Raw genomic sequence first — 27,923 nt, 5'->3', positions numbered from 1 at the left:
AGTAAGACGAGGAAACAGAACGTGAAACTGAATCTCTTCACTTACAGGTGGATAAAGATTTCAACAAAATAGATGAATAGCACACAAGACACATCGTATGGATTCAGAGGGAAGACTGCCTAAACTTGACTCTAATTGTTTTGACAACAAGGTGCCACAATAACAGTATGAATGTTTAACATTTAGGGAACGATTCTGCACCAACAAAAAAGGAACAGGGCAAAATAAGCCCATCTACAACATATTCTGGATGAGAAAACAACATAATGCACTTACTGAATGTCTGCCAGGAGTAGAGAGCAGGATCCCTGGTCTGAAGAGTAGAGTTCTGCACAACTGGAGGGCTTGGAGTTGGAAGTGGAGACAGGGATGACCATAGGAGCCCCGAGATTGGTGACGGGCTAAGCAGAGGTTCTACAAAAGAAGAGACAAAAGCAGTGGGTTCACGTTTGTTCATCACTGATAACTTAAGACAAAGGTGAGAGTATGATTCCAGAGGCAGCTACCAAGAGTTCGGCGGATCCCCGCCACAACACTGCACTGATGGAAGACACAGGGTAATCCACCAATTCTATCTATTTGAACATCAATTACGTTTAATAAATACGCATCAGTGAATCAACCCTAGTGGGGCAGGTGAGTTGATACGCACTCTTTAGCAAGGGACTCAGTGTGAGGAGAGGAAATCAGTGGGGACTTTTGGATTTTTTTATTGGAGGGGCGAATCTATTTCCTTCAAATATGCCAGAGCCACCAAGCATAATGAGGGAGTCTGAGCCAACTAAGAGATGTTTGGGGATTTTCCCACAGAATTATTTTGGGTATAATGGGTTAAAATGCTACAGTCTACAGCATACTTTATGTGACAAATTGGGTATAAAGCCAGACAGATAGCTTTTTAGTGTAACTCATGAAAAAGCCCTATTGCTGCAAGTCACCAACAATTTACAATTCCTCAATGACACATGGCTAACTCAAAGCTACAAATTCATAGTGCACAGCTGCCTGTCCAACAACTTCAAACTCAAACAGGCCAACAGAGAAGGTATTCAAGGACTACCTAAAAATAAGAACAGCTCAACCATTAAACATCTCAAGCTGCGAATCACTCATCATATACCTAGCCCCAGGCCCCCAAACGCACGTAACATTTCTACTTGTCTACAGCAACAGACCTCTGATGCTACAATCGTAGATACCTTCATAGAAGCTGTCACCAACATGGCCATTAAGTATGAGCATCTGATCATTCTTGGCAAATTCAATATTTTGTTTGAAGAAGAGAACATCAACTCACCCAAAAACCTAACCAACCAAATGGCAACAATACAACTATGAAAAATGGTGAAAGGAGTGACACACACATCAGGCCACACTCTAGATGCAGTCTTTGCCCCAAAGAAATTGGTCACAACAGTGCCCCCAGTGCATATACTCTGGAACAACTACCTCATTATACCCTTTGTGATCCAAGCACCATCAAGAACACCCAACAATCCCCCTAATAATCGTCCGACCTGGAAAAGAAACTGGAGAACCATCAACAGTGTGGACCTTAACATGATACAGGAAGCAATAAAAACATCACTCACCACCCTAAATGGAGCCAGCATAGAAGAAAGAACCAACACAATCCTTAAAATGGATCACAAAAACAACAGATGACGTCGCACCAGAAAAACCTTTCAAGCCATCACAAAAATAAAACAGTGGCAAGATGGTTCACCCTCATCTCAAAGCACTGAAAAAATGAACAGGAAACTAGAAAAATAATGGAGAAAAAGCTATGGACAACACAAAAAAACACATATAAAAGACAAATTAGACTATACAAAGCCAAAATACTCAAAGCAAAAAAGAAACACTACAATGAACGTCAAAAGCGGGCCACACTCAGAAAGAAATGTTCAACACCATAAACGAGATGAGAAACCCATCTGGGTGCAACAACACATTGATCATTAGAAAAAAACTCTGCGACAACCTCCCGACCTTTTTAAGAGCAAATCTACAACATCCAGCACTTCATACAAAGCGGCCCAAATAACCCAACTATTTACCTTAACCAACTGACACTGGAGCAACCAAGCAGAGGGAATCTCTTCCCGAAAATCTCAACAGATAAATTCAACAGCCTGGTGAGCAAAAGCAACAGAGCGGGTTCTCCAGCTGATCCCCGCCCACGGACATCTGCAAAACCATCCTAGCACAGAGAACACTGGCAGAATATGACATCAACCTCTTCAAGCTCTCACTAGCAACAGGAACAGTGCCACAAGCTTTCAAAAACTGGTCTACATCAAACCGCTCCTTAAAAGATACTTCAGATAACGTGGAAGACCTTACCAACTACAGACCAATTTTAAACATCCCATGCCCGGCAAAGCTACTAGAAACCTATGTGTGCAAACAAATCTTGGAATACATTCAGCTGCTAGATAAGGCACAGGACAGCTTCAGACCCATGAGAGGAATGGAAACTGCGCTATTATCTATATGGGATGATCTGAAGATCAATACAGACTCCAACACAAACTCAAGCATTAATACTACTCAATCTCTCTGCAGCCTTCGACACGGTTAACCACAACACCATCATCAAAATACTAGAAGACAACACAGCCCTACTTTGGCTACAATCATTCCTGACAGAATGAACAGAAACAACATTGCTAGCACCATTCAAATCAACACCTCAGAAAACAACGTGTGGAGTCGCACAGGGCTCATCGCTGTCACCACTACTGTTCAACATCTACATGAATACCCTAATCAGACTCATCCAAAAACATGACCTCACCTGCTACAACTATGCAGACGACACCCAAATCATCTATAAAATCAATGCCAGTGAAGAAGAGAATCCAACACTGACTGTCTCAATGATCTAAACCAATGGATGAGCACCAACAGCCTTAAACTCGACCCAGACAAAGCGGAAATCAGGATTACACTCAAAGGCCGGGAGAACAACCAGCACATTTCATGACCCACCAAACTGGGAAACCCACCTGAACCATCCAACGTGGTCAACATTCTTGGAATCCTAATGGACAACAAGCTAACACTTGAACCACAAGTCAACACAATAGTCAAGAAATACTTCTTCCATCTGCACAAAATCATGAAGATACTTCCTTTCTTCTCCTTCAGACACAGCACACTCACCATCAACTCTCTTGTCATATTAAGCATAGACTACGCCAACAGCATCTATCACAGAATACCAGAAAGCCTGTTGAGCAAGTGTGAGAACCTCATGGTGACAACAAGTCAGACAGACACAAGTGATCACAGTTCAAGATTGTTTATGTCATGATTCCTGCCCCTCATGTCCCCAGCCCTCCAAGATGTCAGGCTGGAGCCAGGCCACAATCACCTACATGGCCCTTAAGGGCCTCTCCATCCCTCCAAAGACCCACTTGGAGTCAGACTTGGCGCTTGTGGCACCAGACTCACTCACTCCCTTAGGATAACATTGGGAGTTTGGACTTGTACTGCATTGATGGGAACAAGATGGATGCCCCCACATATTTCGGTTCCCAGAACTGCATGTGCGGTCTAGTCTTTTGGGTGTGGTTCAGCCCAGAGACACCTGGGATACCCAGAGACTATTTAAGCCACACCCAGGCTGAGAAACATGCTTTGCGTTTTCTGCACCTGTAGCGTGACACTCACCGTGTTCGGATCGGTCTCCAGTAGGCCTGCATCTTTCTTCTGCACGAAGCTCCTGCAAGAACAAGAACACCGTTAGGAACAGCCTTAGCTTACGGCGCTTCTGCCCATCATTCATCGCTCCTTCTGTTCTGCGGGCATCTTCGGTGGTGTCATTCCCATCCCGGCACGCCGCTTCCCAAGGAAAAGGGAAAAGAACAGAAAAAAGGCATTAGCAAGCATTCTGCAAATCTTCGCTTATTTTTAAATACTGTACGAGCTTCAAACGCTTACCTGAATCCCAACCGCTCTGGGGGAACTCTGTCTCTGGAGGTTCTCATCCATCTGCAAGAGGGAAAAGACACTCTACGTTAGCGTGGAAACATCTAGAGGCGCTGCATACCGCGCTTACCCACCGCATTTGTTCTTCATAACCGGCATCCATGCTGAAAACGTCGCGGCACCTAAAAGACACAGAAAAAGAACTCAGTTCAATGCAAATACAAAAGGGGTGCATCGCGCATCGCGCACTCATTCACCTTCAGCGCTACTCATCTCAGCAGCATGCCGCCATCCCCGGACGCCGGCCATCATCTAAGGAAGGAAAGGAACGAAGTTAGAGAACTGTTCAAAAGACTCATTATACTTACCTGTCAGACTCTTGCCAGTGAAGTAACTAGGCAGCAACGAGCCTGAATCAATTAACGCGCCCCTGTGGATCAAAGGGAAGGGTTGGACCCCAGGGAAGAAGGGGTTCAAGCACACAGAGACAATAGGGAGATAAACTCTACCAATCCTGTGTTTCAGACCCAGTCTCCAGTCGAATAGCCTCCAGGGAAGGGTTCGAGGTCGTAAGAGGTCAGAACAGGCTGAGTCACGTCCCCGTGGATACCATATGAGCGTTACAGTTTATTGAACAGTGAAATGTTTTATGACGGTTAGAAAAATGCCTAATCTGATCCTAAATCTAAGATGGGAGCAAGCGTCAACCATCAAATGAAAATAAGGCAGTTCTAGTAGTGTCCTGTCAAAACAAAAAGGGCCTATACTAAGAAACCTATTGCCAAACCTCACAACTAATACAAAAAGGGGTGTGGGATAGTTCTCAAGAAAAGAAAGAAGTGTTCTCAAATAAAACATCAGAATGCAGTAGCCTGGGTCTTCCTTCCCCACATTTCAAGCACAGGCTAATATGGGAGCTTGGAGCACAGTACAGTCCCAGGATTCTCCAGCACAAGACAACAGTTCTAATGGCAGCTCTCAGGACACACTCTCTGGCTTTTCTAGCACGAGATGATAGCTCAGCCTTTAACCCTCAAGCTTTCTGTTATCAGGGCTATCTATGGCCAAGTCTCATTTCACTTGAAAGTCTCTTGCCTTCCAGGACCTGATGTGTTAAAACAACAAAACAAAGGTTCCTTCAACCAAATGAAATTTTGTTCCAATGTTCACTGGGTGATGGTTTCAACCCTGGTTCCCCCTCTTCTGGGCACTGACCCTTCTCAATTATTTATCGCAGTTTCACATCGGGTGATGACTTCACCCGTGGGTCCCCCTGTTGTGGGTGCTGACCCTTCCCACATCGTATTTCAAAATACACCACAGTTCTTTTACCATACAATTTTGGGTGATAGCCGCATCCCTGGATCTCCCTCAGAAGGGCATGAACTCCTCTTGTCTTTATATTCTTGGGTGATGGCTTCGCCCCCTGGATCTTCCTCGGTCGGGCTCAACCCCTCTTGCCTCTTGCGGGATTTCTTTTCCCTCAATTTCTCAATACCTTTTTCTTTGGTTGACGGCTTCACCCCTGAATCTCCCTCGGTCGGGCTTGGACTCCTCTTGCCGCTAGCAGGTTTTCATTTGCCTTGGTTTCTTAGAGTTCACTTTCACTTCCCTTTCTTTCACAGTGCTTGTAGATCAGAGTCTTTTGATTGTACAGGGATTTTGCTCGAGCCTCTGTATGACCACTTTGACCTCTCTCGCTGGCCGTCCTATGTCCTTCTGGTACTTGTAGTTTATCTCATATGGGGCTCGACCAGAATGTCTCGAGTTAGCACCCACGTGGTGTCAGTTTCCCTCTGCAGCTGGTCTCACCTTCACACTTTTAACAGTTCATCCAAAGTTCATCAGCTTTGGTTCAAAACTTGCCACTTTGCGATTCTCACTCAACAAAGCCCAGTTCTTATCGGTTCTCCCCTCGACTCACCAGCTGTATTGAACGGCTTGACTTTTTGTTTCTCTGGAGTCAAGGCCGGTACAACGGGTGCAAGAGCTTCCTTCACCCCTGCTTATCGGCATAGGCTTGCCCCATGTACCGTTGACAACTGCTGCAGGACACTTGTGCTATTGTACGCCGTCTTGGGCTCTCTTCCACGAAGGGTCTGCGGGCCTGTGATGAAAAGGGCAAGGTCACTTCTCTTCTCACCACCTCTCGATTCCTGCCGCCTTTCTCCTTCTTTTGAACTGCCGTGTGTTAGCTGTATTGTCACGCTGTCTGCCGTGCTTGCCTTGCTCGTACTGTGCTCTCTGCTCCACATGTTATCCCTGTGGGGAAGGGAAAGGGTCATAAGGTCTGTGTGATTCTAATCAATTGCCTGACTTTTCCTGACCCTTGTTTTGGGATATGTCAGGTAAACGGCTCTGGTGTTAGTCTGTTGTCCTTTGTGTTGTGCGAAAGTGTTAGAGTTAGAAAGGGGCGGGCAGTGGCTTGGAATGTCCTCCTTAAGAGGATGGGGAAAAGGTAAAAAAGGAAGGGGGATACCGCGTCTCACCCGTCGGTGTCCCACTCCCACTCCAACTCCCTGAGGACCCCCCATCCAGGTGATCCTCCCTCACTGATCTATCCCCAGAAACTGGATCCAATAGTGATGGCCATGTCCTAGTCACGTGGAAGAGAGATCCCTGAGACAGGGTGACACCTTCAGGTTTCTCACAAAAGCTACAATGAATACAGAACGCAGCTGCAACACTTCTCCTTAAAATCACCAGAGGAGACCACATCACACCAGCGCTGAGAATGCTACATTGGCTGCCAGTAAAAAAGAAAATCTTCTTCAAAGCACTATGCATACGCTGAGCAGTCCATGGCCTAGGAGCGGAATTCACACAGGAGAAAATCACCATCTACAAACCAGCGAGAACACTAAGATCCGGCTACGACATCCACCTCGAATGAAAACAATATTCAAAACAAAAATGTGGAGGATCAGCTTCCTCCTGCATAGTGGTGAAACTCTGGAACTCTCGCCCAATCAAAATATGAACAACAGCGGATCACCTTAATTTCAGGATACTGTTAAAAAACATGGCTCTTTAAGATTCCAAGCTGAAGAAAACATCTGCGCAACAAAATACTCCCACCGCAAAACCAATAAAATACACAGAAATGGACCTCCAAAAAAACGAATGGTGTACCCAACAGGAACAAGACAGTGAAAGGGCTAAACTCATAGCAAAAACTGAAGATTACACTGCTTACTGCTGTGCTTCGAAAGGGCCAGTGGGCTATGCTTAGCAGAAAGGTAAAGATGTTGTGGGTGCTGATATATTGACCTTGGATGTGTTTGAGGATGGCCAATGTAGACCCTGGATCTGTTTATGGGTAGGCCGATGTGTTAATTTTGGATAAAGTGGACGTTGGACAATGGGCCTCATTACGACCCAGGCGGTAAGGGGTTTACGGCGCCGTAAACAGCGCCGACCCTTACCGCCTGAGTACGAGGTCCCTTAGCGCCATGGCGGATTTAACACCTGCTTTTAGCAGGTGTTAAAATCCATGGCGCTAAGGGACCATGGAGTTAATTACGCCACCGTAATTTACAGTGGCGTAATTAACGCCTTCCCCACTCCCATTATGCCCTATGGGGCAAAAATGGGAATGGGGAAGGGTAAATGGGGATTGGGGACTTACCGCCCCGCCAAGGTCGGAATGGGGCGGTAAGTCCGCCAACCACCATGGCGTAAACATAGTTTACGCCATGGTGGTAAAGTCACGGCTCAGGCAGTAACTTACCGCCTGGGTCGTAATGAGGCCCAATGTGTTGAATCTAAACTTAACACAGGGGCAGCCAATGTACTGAATCTGAATTTAATAAGAGGGGGGCCGAGGTGCTGAGCTTGGACGCATCTCCGAGATGGCCAATGTCTGGAAGTTGTACTTTGGCGTGGCCAAAGTATTGAACCTAGAAGAACGTGATACAACTGCCCACAACCCCACTAACAACCCTCAAATACTCTCCTTACTCACCCTAAAACACAATCTGTATTTATAAAAGTGAACATTTGTGGGTTTGTTTGTGGCATGGCAAAGCATTTTTCCTTATATAATTCCACACCGTTTCACCAATCCGCACCAATCTTTGCATAGTTACTTGTTAGGATCCTCCTGACAATATTGGCTACACGACATTTGGACACCCCACCACTTTCCCCGGATTTCAGCAAAAGTCAAAATTTGTTTGTGGGTTTGTGGCTTGGCGAAGCGTTGTTCCTCATACATATCCACACTGTTGCACCAATCTGCACCAAATTGTGCAAAGCCACCTGCTAGCACCCTCTGGACATTACTGGCTACATAACATTTGGACACCCCACCCCTTTCTCTGGACTTTAGCACCTTCACACATGAGACTATTGCCTCAAATTAGCGAAACATCAGTGTGGTCATAGAAGGAGCAGTCCTGAACCCTAGAATGCACAGTTTCTGTGTCAATTGCACTGCAATGCACCACAACGATTTGCACCATGCCAGGGTGAGGCAACAGGTGGGGATGGAGCACAGTAGGTCACAGTATGGGCCACCACACCAACTCTCGCCTGCCCCAAACATCTGCTATGAGGTATGTTAGCCAGCCACACAAGCCCATTCTCAGTGAAGTTTACTTCAGAGTGCAAAGCACATCAAGCAATAAGCAAATCAGAACAGTGATCTACAGAATCATTTATATTCAACAATTTATGAGAGTGTAGTCATGTCTGTCCACAGAACAGGTACTTTTTGCTAGTACTATGCAACTTACCTCTAATGCAACAAAACACTAGACCATCACAAACTGAATGAACTACACACACCACATACACCTAACAAGAAACTAAGCCAACTGCAAAACTACACGAGCCCACACCAAGCACAGCATAACTACCGCCAAATACCACAACCAGAACACAGTGATCAGTTTTTGCAAACTGAAGACACCAACAGCACATGTCAGCGCTTGCGCTTTTTCCTCCCTATCCCACTAACAATGCTCCTCCCCATACCCTTTTCTGTTTCAAATCGGCTGGAATGCCAGGAGACCACATAAGTGGCAGCAGTGCACATTCAAGACCAGTTATGATATGATATGATATGATAGGTTATTCATAACGTGCTTAATACCCAGAGGTTTCTCAGCACGGACCCGCGGATTGAACCTGTGGTGCTCAGTGTCGTCTTGCTTCCAAGGCGAACACGGTGCCCCTGGGCTATCCTCCCGAGACAACATAACATAACATCGGCATTGTCCAATGCATTTTCTTGATGAATTTGTCCACACTATGTGCCAGCATAAAACCATTTGCACTCTGGCTATGCACATACATGTAAATGCTGACTGCACCTATACATGCCAATATTCTCATCGAAGAACATACTCATGTTTGCTTTGCACATAATGGCTGTAATGATACTATAGGAAAACATGTCCATGCTGGCTCTGCCAATATAGGGCAGTAGCCCAATGTAAGAACATACATCAGTTGGCTTTGTCATTAAAAATGCAATGCCACAATATGAAAACATGTCCAAACTGGCTGCACCAAAATGCCAGTCTAGCCATGTAATAACACATCATTGCAAAAACAATGGAGGGCTATGAACATTTGAATCACCTGAGCTGGGTCCACTATAAATTGTTTATGTATCAGAGTGCTTTTCGCAGCCTGTATCTGAGTAAAGGACCAGGTCCACAGAGACAAAAATGAGATAACTAGTTACCCAAAACAGTTATGCACGTTGAACATGTTGTGTTACAAAGGAATAAAGTTTAATGTGCAATCACAATGAGAAACAATCGAGTGTTGCATTCATGCAGGATCTGCCTGGATATGAAGACAATTGTGTAACAGTAGACAGTCAACATGTTTTTCGACCTTGCTTCATGTCTTTATCAAGGCTGTACAAACACGGTGGGGGGGTCCTGGGAGAGTCTCTCTCTCTACCAGCATATATCCCGGGTTAGAGTCTCAACCAGAGTCTTTAGCTCACCATACTTTCACAGAAGAGACATGTCCACTACATATCAGTCTTTGGGCCTCATTAGGACCCTGGCGGAGTGGGTTTCCGCCAGCGCTAATCGCGGCGGACCCGTCCGCCGTACTACGAGTTCCCTTAGCGCCATGGAGGTTTTCTCCGCCTGGTTTTACCGGGCGGAGAAAACCATGGCGCTAAGGGACCTCGTTGTTAATTACGCCGCCGTACTTTACGGCGGCGTAATTAACTCCTTCCCCACTCCCATTATACCCTATGGGGCAAGAATGGGAATGGGGAAGGGTAAAATGGGGATTGGGGATTTACCGCTCCGCCAAGGTCGGCATGGGGTGGTAAATCCGCCAACCCCCATGGCGCTATCGGCGGCTTTCCGCCATGCTCCGCGGTGCATTTAGCACCGCGGATTCCGCCAGGGTCGTAATGAGGGCCTTTGTCTTGCCAAAGGGCAGTCCAGCACCAAAATGCCAGGCAATTCTCTTCTGAACAAGAGTACCAATTGCAACCTCAGACACGTGTTTCAGCCTGTTTGGGCCTTGTCAGTGAGGTGGAGCTGTGCCTCTATAAGAACAGTGAGCAAATGTTCCACGTCTGGATTACCCTAGTAATTTAGGGTGAAAACCCAAAGCTACTAAATATGCACAAACAAGGTGGGGTCCTGAGAGTGTCTCTCTACTGGTCTATATCCTGGGTTAGTGTCTCAACCAGAGTCTTTAGCTCACCATCCTTCCACAGAAGAGAAATGTCCACTACATATCAGTCTTTGTCCTGGCAAAGGGCAGTCCAGCACCAAAATGCCAGGCAATTCTCTTCTGAACAAGAGTACCAACAGCAACCTCAGACACATGGTTCAGCCTGGTTGGGCCTCATCAGAGAGGTGGAGATGTGCCTCTATAAGAACAGTGAGCAAGGGTTCCACGTCTGGATTACCCTAGTAACTTAGGGTGAAAACCCAAAGCTACTTAATATGGACAAACAAGGGGGGTCCATGGAGTGTCCCTCTACCAGCCTAGATCCAAGCGAGTGCGTGTCTTGGTAAAGTACACACAATGAGGGCCTTTCAGCATTGCTCCAGCTGCATACAATTCCACTGTCTCTCATACTGACTTACTTTGGCCACTGTTAACAGTTTTTGCCCACTTGGGAAAATGTATCTCACGCTCTGAATATTTGATCTCAATTAACTTTCCGGTGATGTTGAAGCAGCCTTGATAAAGACCTGAAGCAAGGTCGAAACACGTGTCGGCTGTCCACTGTTACACAACTGTATTCGTATGCAGGCACACCATCTACCCTTCTCGTGCACCCCAAAAAGTCTCTTCTATCCCCATCCCTTACAAGTGCTCAAACTTCTGCAGCCAAGGTCTTTTTTACTGTAGCCTGATAACTGGCCCTTTCCAGAATGGGGACATCTCAACTTCTCCTTACTCCAGACCAGCTAGAAGGGTGATTTAGTTTGTTAGAGCAACCCTCAACAAAAGAACATCAACAGGAGCGGGTCAAAGCAATAAATTCCTCCATGATTACTTGGAGTTAGCTTTGGCCTAGTACAAGCCTAGAAATGACCATAATCCCCTGTGAAGGAGGTATCACATTTTGTCAACAAGTGGTTAAGGCATGTGCGCTAGCACCTGGGGAGTTCCAAGTGATAGATGAAATTACCAATAAACGATCTCAGACTCAAATAAGCAGACAGACTCAAAGAATATGGCAAAGTACTACTTTAATATCAGCTCAAATAAAGTAGGGAAACTTGGTGAACAAACAAATTGCAGCTCACACACTCTCAACGATATTTTGATTATACAAAGGCTTTCTACTTCGATGTACATCAACTATGACGTCATCCTACATCACAAACAGTAAAACCTATTGGGTGGAGGGATTGGTTAAGGGAACATAGGAACCTTTATATCATTTAGGTGTTAGCAACATAATTGTTTGCCCTCTCTCTGATAGGCACACCTCACACTACCTCTAATTACCTGTACTACAGATTAATAGCAGAATAATAGCAGCAGATTGGCTTCTGCACCATTGTATAGTATATTGTGACATAGGCCCTCGTGATTGGTTGGTATGCTCTCCCAACCTTTCGGTTTGTTAGCAGCATGTGAGCGAAACGAAACTCAGGTGCGGGGAACAAAGCCAGACTACCCACTTGGTCAATTAGCCTACCATCTCTCATCAGTTAAGTCCTTAGCCAAGGCTTCCTCTTTGTAGTTGACCTTGCTGACTGTTCTCTTCTCTGGGACGTTTAACTGAGTGAAGGTACATCACTATCTTCAGTTAGAGCCAAATGACTAGGCCTTGTTTTCGAGTCTTGAATCATATGTGAGGAGACCACGATTTTGTCAATTTCAACCTTTTATTTGATGCTATTTAATTCAATTATACTGGGTGCTATTACTCCTCTTGGCCTCTGGAGACTTGGTTGTTCCATCTCACATGTGCTTTCTGCCTCCTTGATTGTTCAATACTTGGCACTTGCAAATGTTTTCTTCTTTGCTTAATCGAAGAGAAATATATCATACGTAAATAGCTTATCCTCTTTGGCTCCTCTTGTGCCTTGCAATTATTTCTTGATGTGGCATCCTTGATCCCAGGCCAACATACATCCTTTGTTCCTTGCACTAAGCTATTTTCCAGCACCTTTCAGCACTGCCGCCTTGGTCCATCTCTAAGGTAGTTTGGTCATTCTTAACACGAGTCCGATGTCCATCTTTTCATTATGGCCGCTCTAACTGCGTTATGTTTTTGTCTGCAGCAAGCTTCTATATGTCTTATGTACCTTGTGTTTCTGCATGTGTACATTTATTGATCTTCTTCTCACTTATTTTCTCAATGAATATGATTTCTCTGTGTCTGCATACATGTTTTTCTTATTACTTCAGTTACTTCATCATTTGTTGTGGGGTGCATTTAAAGGCCCCAAACAGAAGTCCCTTTCACATGAATAGCAAGATTGTAAACACGGAAACAAAAACAGCCTGGCATTTGTTTTTGTTTTTTAAGTAAAATTGAAGAGCCATGTGGAAAGGGGCTTACCTGTCAGATACCAATGCATGAGCAGCATTGTAATTTACAAAAGAAGGAGGAATCAAAGATCCTGAAAGGCTGAGTTGAGGTGTTTAAGAACAGACTAAATCAGTGACTCGCCCCCTGAAGTGTGCCTGAAATAAACCTTTAATGAGTCTAGCAATTATTCCATAGAATTCCAGAAAGACAAATTATTTTGTATTCTTATTCTTTTATATTTAGGGTCTTTCTAAGAGGCCTGAACCAGAAAGCCTGCCACTCCAGAAGCAAAGAGGGTAGGAAGGAAGACCACAGGGGTAGCAAGGGAGACCAGACCTGCAACCCTTGGCGACCCCTAAATGATGTCCCTGAACATGTGAAGAAACATTCCCTCGGCTTTACTTGGGTTTTATTCAGTGGTGTCAGAGTGTCCAGAACAGAGGTGTCATTATCAAGTGGAAGGAGAGTCGGTTTGGATTCAAGTGCACTTCTCGGAGCCAGGCTCGGACTGGCTAATAGGGCAATAGGGCCGTGCCCGAAACAAAAACGCAAAATTCTAGTGTGGGAGTATTTTTTTGGTCAATGTGGGCCAGTTTGATGCGTTACCTCAGTATGCGGCTAGTATTTTTGACCATTGTTGCTGGATAAATATTCTTTAAATTGCCCAATTTGCATCACATTTTACCAAAAAACTCCCCCTTGGGTACTATTCAAATAGTCTGTCACAGGGTCGGACTGTGGCATAACATTGTCTCGGGCACCAATGAAAAAGTGGCCCACGGTTGCAAATGGCAATTCATTCCTTTTGTGACAGACTGTTTAAATAGAACCCAAATGGTGGGACGTAAACAGAGGTCAAGTCCTAAAAATAAAAGTTGGGGCACTCATCAACAAACGCAATGGGATGTGACGTTGCCAAAAAATAGCATATCAAGGTAAAATATGCACATTTCATTAAATAGGCTTTGCATAACCACCCAAATTGCACAGTACACATGGTATTTGCCTTTCATAAAATCAGCACAGACACAAAACCAAGAGGATATTTCCTTCTAAAAGTGTTTTTGAAAACGTTAAAAGGTGTGCATGTTTTAAACTCCGAAGACCAACACCAAATGTTTTCCCTGGAACATGCAGTGCCCAAATGGACATTTCACCTTTAGTTGTTTGTTAGCTTTCATCAGATTATATAGTGCAGTGGTGAAGTGTCCAGCCTACAAACCTGACGACGGTGGTGCGAGGTTGGCTTTAATTCATACATTCAAGGAAGACTTTCAATGTTTCTCCTTTTAGCTGGGGGTTTGGGGGGAGGGGGGGGACTGAGTCCACCCTCTGAAAAAAGTGGGCTGACTCGTTCACCCACGTGTACCCTCGACTTTATTCACAAGACGTTTCCGTGGCGGAGCACATGAGCTGGTCGTGTAATGACGAACGTGGAGTCATCAGTATTTCCGAACAGTTTTCAGGCCTGACATCCTAGTAATGGTATGTTCCTTGCACCAGTGTTATGTCATTGCCCATTTTGTGTATCTTCTCGAGCTCAGAATAATCGCCTCTTAAAATGGGGCCAAATTCTTATGAAGTAGTCACAGAAACTAATACCTTTTGGCTTTTGATTAGAAGAAAACAACTGTCTACTGTTAAGGTGACTGTCTAATTCTATGCGTTTATTTCGTTGGCTGCCTTTTTAATCGTCACTGGCTGTTAAGCTAGTTTTAATATGCTATTCTCCAAGGTTGTTGTGGCTCTAGTCCAATGCTACTCCCCGGTGAGCTGCAGAGACTCAGCTACTGGTAAAAGTGTCGGAAATTGAAGCCACCACAACAAAGCACCCTCCTCTCTGCTCTCCCCTGTCACAGCACATTATTCGTTTTGGTGATTAGGCGATGCTTAATCACCACCTACAAGACAAACCTATTGCTTTGCAGTACAGAAAGGAGGGAAATGGAATGTGAGGAGGGCACATAGCTGGAGAATGTTGTTTGGTTATTCACCCACCCATTGGCTGCCAATGACTATGCTAATTCCGATGCTAATTCCCACCCACTACCTACCCCCACCCTCCCAAAGCACGTTCTCTTGGGATTTATTTATTTATTTGTTGAGCATTTGTTAGGCATCTATACAACAAAATTGTGTTTCCAGGTGCCACAAGGCAAATGGGGGAGGGAGCAAGGGGGGTGAATAACAATGGCAACAACAGTAAATATACAATCGTGGTCCTACGAGGTTTTGTGACATTCGGACGTGCAAGGGGGATTCACTGGCTAAGTGCAAGGGTGGAGGAGTCCCAAGGGTGGGCTGCCCAGCCGCCAGGCAGGGGGCACGCAAGGAAAGTACTGAGGGGAAGAAGAGTGCTGGTGTAGATTGGTGGGTGGTGGGGGGCTGGTAGCCTGTGAGATTCATGAATGACGAGGCAGCCAGTCTCTGTGGAGGTGGAGTGATTAGCAGGGAAGGGAATGAGGGAAAGAGAAAGAGAAAAGCAGAGTTTTGTGAAGTTTCTGGAACTTAAGGAGGTCCGGATCAAGTCTGAGAGGGTCAGAGAGTCTGTTCCGGAGAGAGGCACCAGCCGAAGAAAGAGGCCAGCCGTCCACTCTCTGTTTGGATAAGCATTTGACAAGCAGAGAGTTGGAGTTAGAGGAGCAGAGGGCTCTAGCAAGGAGGTATTTAGGGAGAGAAAGTTGGAGATAGTGTGGTCCCAGGCCCCAGAAAGCCTTGTGGATGATGCAGAGGGTCTTGAATTTGATCCGTACGGCTACCGGGAGCGAGTGGAGAGATTTTAGGGCTGGAGAGATATGGTACCTGGGCTTGAGGACAAGGATAAATCTAGCAGCTCTGTTATGGATTAGCTGAAGGGGGCGTAGGGAGCAGAGGGGTAGATTGAGGAAGAGGCTGTTGCAGTAGTCCAGCCTGCAGAGGACCAGAGCTCTAGAGACGTTGTACTTCTAGGAAAAGGTGAGGAAAGGGAGAATGCCTCTAAGGAGGTGAAGCCGGAAGTGGGCCTTCTTGGCAAGGTCGAAGATGTGATGGGTGAAGTGGAGAGGGGAGTCTAAGATGACCCCAAGGTTTTCGGCCTCACAGGATGCTGAGGAATAGAGGGCCCAAGGAGGGCGGCCAGAGGGCAGGAGGGAAGCAGGGTGCAGGTGTACCAATAAGAAGGATCTCCATCTTACTGGCATTAAGACAGAGATCGCTAGCCGCACACCATGTCTGGATGGCGGACAGACTATCAGGGATGAGAGAGGAGGAGGAGGAGGAGATAGTAGACGGAAGCTTGAAGAAAAGCTATGTGTCATCAGCATTACACTGGAAAAGAGGAGAGAAGGAGGAGATCAGGTGAGCTATAGGGGTGAGATAGATATTGAAGAGCCATGGCGATAGTGTCGGGGGGAAATTCTGCCGGGGTCGGCTGGGCCGTCCGCGGACCTCCGGGCAGGGAGGCCCCAACTCCTCCCGCGTATCACAAAAATGAGTATGAGGCACACGCAAGAAGCAAGGTGGTTCTGCTGTTTATTATACAAACGGCAGGGATGGGTCAAGGATCGTACGCGTCCGTCCTGACACACACACAATCGTGGGGCTCGCAGGCCCTTTTTACCTTGGTATGACGCGCTACTTGCGTCACCTCGAAAAGTTAGCAAAAAACCTATCTCCACTCTGGATTGGTAACTTGAGTGGTAGGGTTAGTATAGCATACATATAGAGAAGGGTATTAGTGGCTGAGGGTCAGTCAGGTGGTATACCTGGGTTGTCCCTGCAATTAGATACATGAGAATTGTTACATGAAGACCCCTGAGGATTGGTCAATGTTAATGGCGTCAGTGATAAGAGCCCCATGTTCTGATTGGTGCGCTCGCGAGCCTCCCAGCCTGGGCCATCGCCGTTCCCAGCTCGCGGTGTACCTGTCATTTGCAACAATGTTTCACTATGGGTACGTGTAGACAATGCGAGGATTTATTCATAGGCTGGAAGGCCGACTACTCCCACTGTCGCAGATGTCCATTGAGTCTTTTATTTGTATCTGCCTGTGTCTTGTAACGAGGGATCCAGGTGCCTCCGTTCTTCTAGCCTTGGCATCCTTTCAGGTTTGGCTTGGTCACGTGAGGCGGGACCGTGTTTGAGGCCGGATTCTGCACAATTAATATTGTTTTTCCCACTGTGTGCCTTGTTTAATTTGCAGGTGCGACCTTGACGTTGGTGTGCGGCGTGCGAGATTGCAACATTGTGGCTTGGCTGTCTGCTTTTCGCCGAGCTCATTCTGCAGGATCAGCAACCAGACTCTTGTTCCTTTTAATGTTCATGGAAGCTCTTGCTTGCGGCCTACTTGAATCAGGTGCATAAATGGAGCCGTTGAGTGCACAGGCGCTTTAGGTTATAGGGTTTATGTGAAGCGTAAGCAAGCCATTTAGATAAGTTCATCGTGCGTCTTGCGTTTCTGCATCTTAAAAGCCTATGTGAAAAATAATAAAGATGCACGTCCGTGGATGTGTTCGTCACCTACATCATAGCGTTGAGTATATTCTTCGTGTAGGTTGGTGTAGGAGTGTCCAGTGTGCATGGTCGTACAGGTGTGACCGTTGGCTAGGTCGTCATGGCATCTCTAACGATGTGTTGGTTTAGTCGAGTTGATCCATGTTGCAGGTGTCGGCCTGGGTAGGGCGAGCTGCTGGGCAGGTAGGGCAGGTAGGTGGGCACATCCGTAGGTTCCTGTACCAAGGTATTTGGTCGTCTGGTAGATGGGCAAACTCATCTCGTGGCGGGTGCCTAGGCCGTGATCCTCTAGGCCAAGCGCGAGAGGGGATTGGTGGGAGCCTGTTGTTCCATTCTCCCACTTCAGTCCCCCCTCTGGTCGACGACCACAAACATATCCTTTTCTTTATCTCCTCTTACTCTCCATATTTTAGTTATTCCTCCCAAATGTCCATAGTGGTTAACATGGTCCTCAAATGACCAATACATGTATTCACAGGTTCCTCCAGGAGTGCAGTATACCCATTTCCCTATGTAGCTCCTTGGGTTTCTTGGGTTTTCGAGCTTCACAGATGGTGGGTCCAGGTGGTTGGTGGTGATCTGATTGCGCAACCTCTCTCTCCCTTGTATTATCATTCCTGTGTGTTGGCCGTCATCTGCTGGCATCAAGGGGTGCATACCGGCCATTTCAATCATTTCGTCTGTGGTGCGTGCCTTCCGGGCTTTCCAAAATCTTATTATGATCAGTGTAGCTCCAGCCAAAATAGTACATCCAACTATAACCTTCAGTCCATCTGACAGCCATGATGGCATCCATGACCATAATATTGAAAACCAGCTTCCATCCTTTGTTACACCTTTACTTTCATCCATCATTTTAGAGTGCATCTGGGCCAATTGTGAAACTGCTTCTGTCAGTGTACCGTTGTCAGCATCATTGGCAGGGATGAATGTACAGCACGATTGTCCTATCTTTGCGCAAACTCCTCCTTCCATTGCTGTGAGGAGGTCCAGTACATATCTGTTCTGAAGTGCCACCATCCTCACTGCGCGCAGTTCCTCTTTTATTGCGTTGAATCCATTCACTGTAGAATTGATGGTCATCATTAGTTCCCATCTAGTTATCTGGAGCCATTTTGCATTTGCGTAAGCCTGTAATCCCGGATGTATTATTGATGAGAAGAACATTGCTGCTCTGCTAAATAGTCTGTGTTCTGGCAGAATTGAGGTGAGTGCTGTTTCTGATCTACCCCATAGGTAATTTCCTGTCAGAGGTTCTCCTTGTCTTTTCTTTCTATTCAGGACAGTATTATTGCTGTTGGTTTTGTTCTCTGGCCCCTTCTGAGGTTGTACAGATCTCTTCTTCCTCTCGTTCCCTTCATCCATTTTGGGGAAGTTGGCCATATTCACGTGTTTCTGGGGTACCACTAGTGATGGTACATTAACGTGCACTATTGTGCATATACCATTCCAGAGGGGGGGCAGCGTGTGGTATGCCTTTTCTCCGCAGGCCCAGTAATGGTCCATTATCACTGCTGTTCCTGCTCCCCCCTCAGGTAGCTCCATCACGCTTGCACAGTTAGTGTTATATCCTACGTCCACCTCTCCTTTATGTTGGTAGCATACCTTAGGCGCAGTTAGCGGCAGTATTATTATTGGGTCTTCATCCTTCTCTATCCACGTGGGCATGGGTACGTACTTGATCCAAGTCGTCCAACATCTGTGGTTGTGTCCATCGATAGTTGAAATAGTTTCTTTTGTTATCATGTTGCTGCCAACCACTCCTATCTCCCATTTTTTGTCCAAGTACACCTTCCCTGTTATCGTCACCAGTGGCCTCTCCCAACATCCTGTTTTACCAGGAACTTCAGTGGCATACCAATCACATGGTAGGTACTGTAGTGTTCCTTCTTTGTTTCTCCTTTTTCAGGACCACTTGTCATGTATCTGAAGGCTTCAGTATGTAAACTTTTCTTGTGGTAACTTAAATAAGTCTTGAGGAAGTTGTTTTCATATGGATACGTGTCTCGTGTTTTCCATACCAATTGCACCACTGTCCCTTGAAATCTTCCTTTCGTTTGGAACAGTGCCAGGTATATTATGCATCGGGCTGTCTTTTCATCTATTTCTGTAGCAACGAATGTTCGAGAAGCGCTCATGGCATATGGAATTAATGAGCAAACGTAGCAGCTGTCTTCTGTTGTCTGCTTACCTATGTGGGTTATGTGTTGATACCACATGTTGTTTGAGATGTGTGCTGAATCTTGTATGTAGTTGTCAATACCTTTATTATCTGAGTATGTGCTGCGTTTAACTCTATTTTCTTTGTGTGGGATTATACTAATACCACCTGACGTAACACCTGTTGCAGCTGGGGGTGGGGGTATATTAGGTTTGGGTGCAGCAACAATATTCATAGCATAGCTGTACTGCCATACAGAGGCAGCCAAGAACCCGGTGATCATCAAAATCCCTATCAATTTTATTACAAAGGCTAATTTCACCGGCATTTTGCTCTTACCTTGCTGCAGTCCGGCAGCTTATTCTTGCGATGTTAAAGTTGCCCGCCTGAAAATTCTCAAATATGCTTGTTATTAAGGTTAGTGGTTGTTTTTTAAGCCCTCCCTATCAGATAGTCATTCAGTGCCCAGGCGAAGAGCTGTTCCCACGCCACTCTAAGCGATCTATCTCTTAGGGCAGGCAAGTATGGGTGGAGGTGGGGCATTGGATATTCTATGGCCAAGAGGAATGCTGTGTAGTAGACACATACCCTCCTTTTGTTCAGGTACGTTGGCCTTCTTACTTCATATACAAATTGGTGTGACAATTCTTCTGGGTAGTTATCATCTGAGGGTACCATCTACTCCTAGGCAGTGAATTTGTTAGTTAGCTACTTTCTTAACAGTACAATAATACGCAGTACCTGCATGTGCGAGAGAAAAGAAAAAGAGAACATTCAAGTGTTTACGTGTGTATATGTGCAAAACAATGTCCTTCAGTTTGGTCGTTACTGCAGTGGGTAGGGGGTCAATGGGCAGAGGGTTTGGGGCTTAGCTGGCGGAAGTCTCTTTACTCTTTGATCGTGTGACCATGGGGTGGGTGGGTCCAATAGTTGTCTCTGGGGGATCTGGGGGTGGGGGTTGACAGGGTATGGGGACACTTAAGCCGTCAGCAATGGCAGAAGTCTCTTCCTCCGTTGGTGACGCTGTTGTTGTTCTTCCGATGGCCCTGTCGGTGGCGCTGGGGCGGGTCTGGAGTTTGTAGATCTTTACGTCATGTAGGTGATTCCAGGCACGTTTGTCCTGTAGCTTTACTGCTCTCGTTGATATCTCCTCTACCAGATGGGGGCCAGTGAAGCGTGGGCTGTTCCACTTCCTGTTGAAATTGCGGAGTAGCACGTGGTCACCTTTAGCAATTTTACACAGTCTTTCCTTTTCCAATTCTTTATCCGCGTCTTCTTGTTGATCACTGTTAGACCCGCCCCGTGTGCGCTCGAGCTGTTGAGACACAAACACTACACTAGTAATCAAAGAAGACACATATTGGTACATTTCATCACCAAAAACAGTGGCAGTACTATCGTGGTCTGTGAATGCTCTTGATGTTGGTGTCAGAGGAAGGCGCATTTGACGTCCGGTAACCACCTCGTGAGGGGTGAGGTGGTGGTCGGAACCTGGTCTATTCCTTAGCTCAAATAGGGCTAGCGGAAGGCAATACAACCAACTCTTTTTTGTTGTTTGCTGTATTTTTGCAATTGCCTCTTTTAGTAGGCCGTTCAGGCGTTCGCATACACCGTTGGCCTGTGGGTGGTATGCACATGCAAATTTATGCTTTATGCTCAATAAGGACGTGATGTGCTGGAACATTTCGTTTGCGAAATGTGGGCCATTATCTGACCGCAGTACCTCGCACACCCCCCACCTGGGGAAGACCTCCCTCACTAGGAATTTAGCTGCTCTGAATGCATCTGGGTGTGAACATGCCCCTGCTTCAATCCACCTCGAAAATGGGCATACTACTACAATCATATACCTGTTTCCTTGACATACGTTGATCATATCAACATAGTCAATATGGAGATGTCGGAAGGGTCCCTCTGGCCGGGGTATAGTACCTTTTATCACCTTCAGAGTGTGACCGGCCGTAAACTGTTGACATGTGAGACAGTTACTTATAAAATTTGACACATGAGAATTTAACTCGGGGCAAAACCAGTCTTCCCTAATTCGTGCTGCAATTACTTCCTTGCCTGTATGGGCTGGGTGGTGTAGTTGGCTCAGGGCGGTATTCAATAGTGCCAGTGGTATTACAATTTTTCCAGTGTTACCCTGGCGCCATAGTGCGTCAGTTGGTGACATTGTGCATCCTCTTTTTACCCATGTTTCTTTTTCTGCCATTGGTGCAGCCGCTTGTAGCTCCATTATCTGTGTGGCTGGGAGATGGGTGTACCCTTCTCTTATCAACATCTCCTTAGCCATTCCCCTCCCTCTCCCTATGTCTGACTGTGGGGGGTTCCATATCTCACCGAAGTATGCAGCATACTTCGCATGTGCGTCTGCCGCTGCATTCCCTCTTGAGACATGATCTTCTCCATTGGTGTGTGCGGTACACTTGACCAAGGCTAATTCCTGGGGGTTGTTTATTACTTCAATTAGTTCCGCCAATAAAAGAGCATGTTGCACTGGAGTGCCGTCAGCTCTTCTAAGCCCTCTTCTTCTCCATTTTGACAGCCCTGAGTGGACAGTGGACGTAACATATGCGCTGTCAGAATATATGGTCACTCGTTTATTAAAGCTTTCCTTCAACGCCAAGATCAGAGCAATTAGCTCTGCCGCTTGAGCAGAGTAATGCTGTGATAATTGCACACATTTCATTGCCACACACACCGGTACCTCCATCATTTTCACCACCGCTGCCCCAGTCCTCCTTATCCCATCTTTTTGGTCAATTGTTGATGACCCATCAATAAACAGGAGCTCACCTCCCTCTAGTGCGTTTTCTTCAACTTTTCTAGCACATGAGTACATTTCAGTGGTTTGCGTACAATCGTGTGCATAATCTCCTTCCTCAATTACTTCTGCTAAAAACCTTGCAGGGTTGACCGTGCTACATCTAACAATTGATAGTTCAGCTCTAGATAAGATGATCTCATAACCTGATGCCCTCTGCGTGGTTAGGGTGGACTTGGGTTTATTCAATATTGCAAATAGTGCATGTTCCACAAATAGTGTGGTTGGGCACCCCATGGTGATTGCTGACGCTTTTTCTACCGCAAAAGCAGCTGCGGCGAGACCTTGTTCGCAAGGGAAATGACCCAACATTACAGGATCTAAGTGGCCGCTGTAAAACGCTACTGGTTTGTAGCCCATGCTTGTTTTTTGAGCCAACACTGCTTTCATTACTGCTGAGTCGCAATGTGAAAATATGAAAAATTGTCGCTCATAATCTGGGGTGGCCAGTACTGGAGCAGTTGATATCGCATCTTTCAGTTCATCAAAAGCCTCTTTCATTTCCATTGTCCACCCCAACTGTTTCTCCCCTTTGTTAGCTTCTTGTAACCCCTCAAGCAGGGGTCCTATGTATGAGCTGTAATCAAATACCCATGCTCTACAGTAGTTGCACAGACCTAGGAACTGCTGCAGTTCCCTCACTGTTTGTGGCAATGGCGTTTTTGAAATGGCCTGTGCTCTTTGTGGTGCAATCTTTCTTCCATGTTGGGATATGAGCTGACCAATGTAAAGTACCTGTTCCTGACAGTGCTGTAACTTTTCCATGTCTACCTTGTAACCTTTTTCAGCCAATATTGTCACCATCCTTAATGAGTCCTCTCTGCATCTTTTTTCGTTTGTGCTGCAAATTATTATGTCGTCTACATACTGCAACACTGTGCTTCCTACTTCAATGTTACCCAAATCCATCTGTATTACTCTGTTGAATATTGAGGGTGACTCGCAGTATCCTTGTGGCAATCTAGTGTGTTTCCACTTTGTGTTTCTGTACGTGAAGCTTGTCAAATCTTGTGAGTCTGGGTGCAATGGTATTGAGAAAAAAGCATTTTTAAGGTCGATCACTGTAAATCGTGATGCTTCTGCTGGAATGCCACACAATATTGTGGCCGGGTTTGCTGCTATGGGGTACTCTGCTTCCACTATGTTGTTCAAGGGCCTGAGGACCTGTATGAAGCGCCAAGATCCCCCTTTAGCCTTGCGCACTGGGTATACAGCTGTGTTACATGGTGATTCTGATGGGACCAGTATGCCATTATTTATGAGGGTCGTTATGGTTTCATATATGCCCTCATCTGCCTCTTTTGATAGTGGGTACTGTTTTACTCTGGGGAGTATTGCACCTTTTTTCAATTTTATCCTTACACCCCCTATACTTTTTATACATCCTACGTCATAGGGGCTAGTAGTCCATAGCGATGTGGGTACCTTTGTCATATCCTCCTCAAAGAAAGGAACTGGGGTGGATGCGGGTGCCTCAAGTGCCATTGCAATTTTTTGTGCCACTTGTTTATACGCCACTCTTAGCCATATCTCCACACTCATCATAAACACCATTTCACCTTCCTCCTTTTCTTCTGAGAAGAGCTCCTCGTCTGACACCTGGGTGAGTCTACATCCCTCTGCTAGTGCTATTACTGCTCTCCATGCTCTTCCTTCGCTGTCTTGGGCATGCACTGCAATGTAACCAGCTGTTGCTATGATGCTCTCTATGTTCACTGAAATCACCTTTCCTTCTGGTTCATTGGCTGGAGTTTCTGGTCTGAACAAATAGGCTGCTGGCCTCCTCCAGATCTTTCCTTCTATCCCTGGCATCCAGGCAAATGCCATGCCTGTCCCGTACTGGAATAGTTCACCATCAACTGGCTCAGCCCTAATCGCTGTCTGTCCGCAGTATGCTTGCATGATTTGTCGTGCTGTGAGCATGTTGATCCCTGGAGTAGAGCAAATTATGCTGTTTTCCGTAAAGGAGATCGTCATATTCAACCTGTTCATGATGTCTCTCCCCAGTATATTTACTGGTGAGGCCCTATAATATAAAAGTGGGACTGACATGTCGTAATCCCCTATTGATAAGGGAACGTTATCAGTAAAGGGAACCAAACCCCTAACACAAGAGAATCCTTGGGTGTTCATGGCTTCGCCTGACATCTTAAACTTACCTTCCCTTATGCAAGACCGGGTCGCCCCGGTATCAACAAGGAATGATAACTTTTTGTCACCTATCGTTACCTCTATGCGTGGTTCCTCCGCACTATTAGGGGTTACTGACAGGATGGGACACACCAAGGCCGTCTGTGGGCTGTCCTATTGAGGGTACAACGATTGACCGTTTCCTGTGTAGGGGTTGTGTCCTAGTACTGTCACCCTACCCAGTTGTGTTTGTTGTGCTTGGGGTTGTTGTATTGTCGCTACCTGTTGTTGTGGCAGTGAGAATGCCTGTGGCTGTTGTTGTGTTACTAGTTGTTGCTGGTCATTTCCCTGTTGCAACGTCTGCTGTTGCTGTATCCCCTGCTGTTCCTGTGTGGGCCTTAGTTGTCCCTGCTCGCTCCATGATGGTGTTCCTGGTCTTACTCTACACGTGCGTGACATGTGCCCTACTAATCCACAAATCCAACACACTGGTGGTTCCCTACTCTGCCATGGAAAGCTTCCTGTGTTGTCCTGGTATACTGGTTGACCGGTGGGGTATGAATTTCTAAGTCCTCCCACCTGTTGTTGTGTGTTATATCCGTATCCTCTCCCTCTCATTATTCCTCCTCTTCCCCTATTGTAATTATAATACCCAGCTCCTGGCATTGAGTATCCTCCTCCCAAGTTGGTCGTGTATGGTTGGAGTGGCGGCATCTGTTGTGTTATAGTCTGGGAGGGTTGTATTTGGGAGGGGTCTTGTGCAGCCACTACTTGTGTGGGGCTTTGGGTCATTGTTGCAGGTGTAGTTATTAGTGCCCCTTCCATTGTGTATTTAGTAAGTTTTTTCTGTACAAGTTTAGCCTCTTCCGTTTTCCTGTCCTCTTCCTTTTGTTTCATTTTACCTTGCCATGTCCTACAATGATGTACTATTGTCAGTTGCATTTCTGGCCATGCTTTTGCTTCCATTCCCACCACTTTCTTCAGTTGTTTCTGAACTCCTTCTGGGAGCCCTTGTACCAGTATATGATAGAATATTGCTGGTGTTTTGTCCCATTGTTCTCTAGTTTCCATGCGCCACTTCTCTTGAATTTCCTGGATATAATCAACAGGATCTTCGTTCTCACGCATCTTGCGTGAGGTAATTGCTCCTATGTCTGATGTGTCTGGGTACTGTACCCTTAGTGCCTGCCATAATGCATGTCTGCAGTTTGCGAATGGTGCCCCATCGTGTGATGTGTTGGTTATTGTTACCCCAGTGAATCCCGCTCTTTTCCAAATGTCATCCGCTGCATCCCCTAATATGGATATTAGAAGGCCCTTTACATCCCCCACTGCCAGTTTCTGTCCTGCGGTGTGTTTTTCCATTTCATATATCCATTTACCTGCACCTCCACTTAATGATGGGAGCCTGCACTTTATATTTTCTTTGTCTACATGCTTCCAAGGGACGTATTGTAGTCTCACCCCTCCCCTCTCCAGAAGTGGCATTAAGTTGTGTCTCATTATCTCCCTTGGGTTCCATAAAATTGAGTCCCCACACCCCTCCTCTTCTTCCCTCTCTCTTATATCGTCAATTCCGTCTGTAGTTCCCCTGCTCGTAACTCTTTCTTCTCCATCTTTCCCCCTTCTTTCATCATCTCCTGTATTTAATGTGGGCGTGTGTATTCGTCCTTCCTGCCTACGTATAGGGAGGTCTCTAAGCCTACCTACATAAGGTGTAATTTCGTTTGTGAAAGGCGCAAGTTTAGTTGTACGTAGTGAGCATGGGGTGGTTGACTGAGGGTAGGATGGTGAGGGTGTGGCTTCATGTATCTGTCTTTTCGCTATCCCTCGCTCTTCCTCCTCACTTTTCTCCAGTTCATCCTTTCTCATACATATCCATGGTGAGTCTGTATTGGTCCGAGTGGTGTATAGTTTATCTAGGCTTTCCCTGTCACTATTTCTTCTCCATTCCTTCTTCTTCCTCACTACAAAAGTCATCTGTATGTTGCTGCCCCCACTCTGTCTTTCTCCCCTTGATCGTTACTGTTTTTAAGTCTATTAGGTCTGTCTCTCCCCTTTCTCCTTTACCACCCGCTCCCCTTTGTGCTGATGTTGTTGCTACTTCTGTATCTCTATATACATACCTCCTTTCTTCAATCTCTCCTCTCCTATCTTCTCTTTCCCCTCCATTTCTCTCCTCCATCTCTCTACCAATTTCCTCCCTTTTCCTTTTTAATTCCTCCATTACTTCACTACTCATCTTTCCCAATACTCTTCCATCCTCTTCCTTCCTTTCCCGTCTCACCCTCTCCCGTTCTAATATACTCTCTATCACCCTCCCTTCTTCATATTTCCTGGTCGTTTCTGATAGTAATCTCTTCTTCCACATTGCCATTTCTTTTTCTTTCTCTTCTTCTTCCTTTTTCCTCTCTCGTAGTACTGCTCTTGATACCCTTTCTGCTTCTGCTTTTACCCTTTCGGCTTCTCTCCTTTGCTCCTCATTTCGTTCCCTTATTCTTTCCAACTCGTTCCTACCTTCTTTCCTTTCCCTTGCTCCCTCTCTTTCCTCCCTCTCGAGCTGTTTGATTAGTTCATTCTGCTCATCCCTTAGCTCTGCTAGCCGTTCCTCCAAAACCTCTTCCTTTTGTCTTATTAGCTCTTCTCCCCTTATTTCACTCTCCCTGGTATTATCCTCGTCCATCTTCCTCACTACCTCCCTCTCTTCTCCTGTTAATGTACCTCGTAATTTTAATAGTATCTGTGCAGCTACCCACTCGTCATGTCCTATTTCCTCAGTTTGCTCTTCTCCAGTCCTCCTCTCCCCCTCTGGCATCTTCCTATAGGCTGATCCCGTCGTACTAGTCCGCTCCCCTCCCTTGTGTACACCTGTCACTGCATATGGTGGCGGGCTGTATGTCGGGTTCGAGTACCCCTCAGCCGCCCTTAGTTGTTCTCTTCCTATTTCTCCTAGTTCTCTTAAAGGGTACAACCCCCCTCCCTCTGTTTTCACTACCTTTGCTAGGGTTATATCGTCGCTCTGTTCCTTTTTTAGTTCATTTTCTTTTGGGTTGTTATTCTTTTCTCCTCCCTCTTGTCCGTTCCTCGTGTTCTTTGGGACTTCACTCTCCTTCTCCCCATTCTCTCCTTCCTCCTTAATCTCTTTTTCTTCCGGTGTTTCCCCCACAGTGAACATTCCATTTGGTCCTGGTCGGGACCCTTGGAACATCCGCCATAAGTTAAACACCTCCACATGGTGTGTCAACTTCTTCCCCTTGTATGTATTATGCAGATGGTTTAATAGTGAATGTTGGGTATATGAATCGAAGCTACCATTAGGCGGCCATGGTGTTGTCATTTTGTTGTCCGTCCCCTTTGTCCATTCAATGATATACTTTATCAATTTCACCCGATGGGGT

At 46.0% G+C, this 27,923-nt stretch overlaps 1 long non-coding RNA gene across 1 annotated transcript in view; it reads right to left on the bottom strand.

Annotated features, from left to right (window-relative positions):
* Positions 1-282: 282 nt before the first annotated feature.
* The window catches only part of LOC138468491 (uncharacterized), a 547,794-nt gene continuing 520,153 nt past the window's right edge, over positions 283-27,923 (bottom strand). The window contains exon 3 of the long non-coding RNA XR_011268277.1: positions 283-414. This is a non-coding gene — a long non-coding RNA (uncharacterized lncRNA). The remainder of the gene's footprint in view (positions 415-27,923) is intronic.

This window comes from Ambystoma mexicanum, chromosome 4q (genome assembly GCF_040938575.1).
Source record: "Ambystoma mexicanum isolate Mex_15411 chromosome 4q, UKY_AmexF1_1, whole genome shotgun sequence".
In the NCBI taxonomy this organism is placed as follows: Eukaryota; Metazoa; Chordata; class Amphibia; order Caudata; family Ambystomatidae; genus Ambystoma; species Ambystoma mexicanum.
Note: the sequence above shows the minus strand (reverse complement) of the source record. Positions and strands in the feature narration are given on the sequence as shown.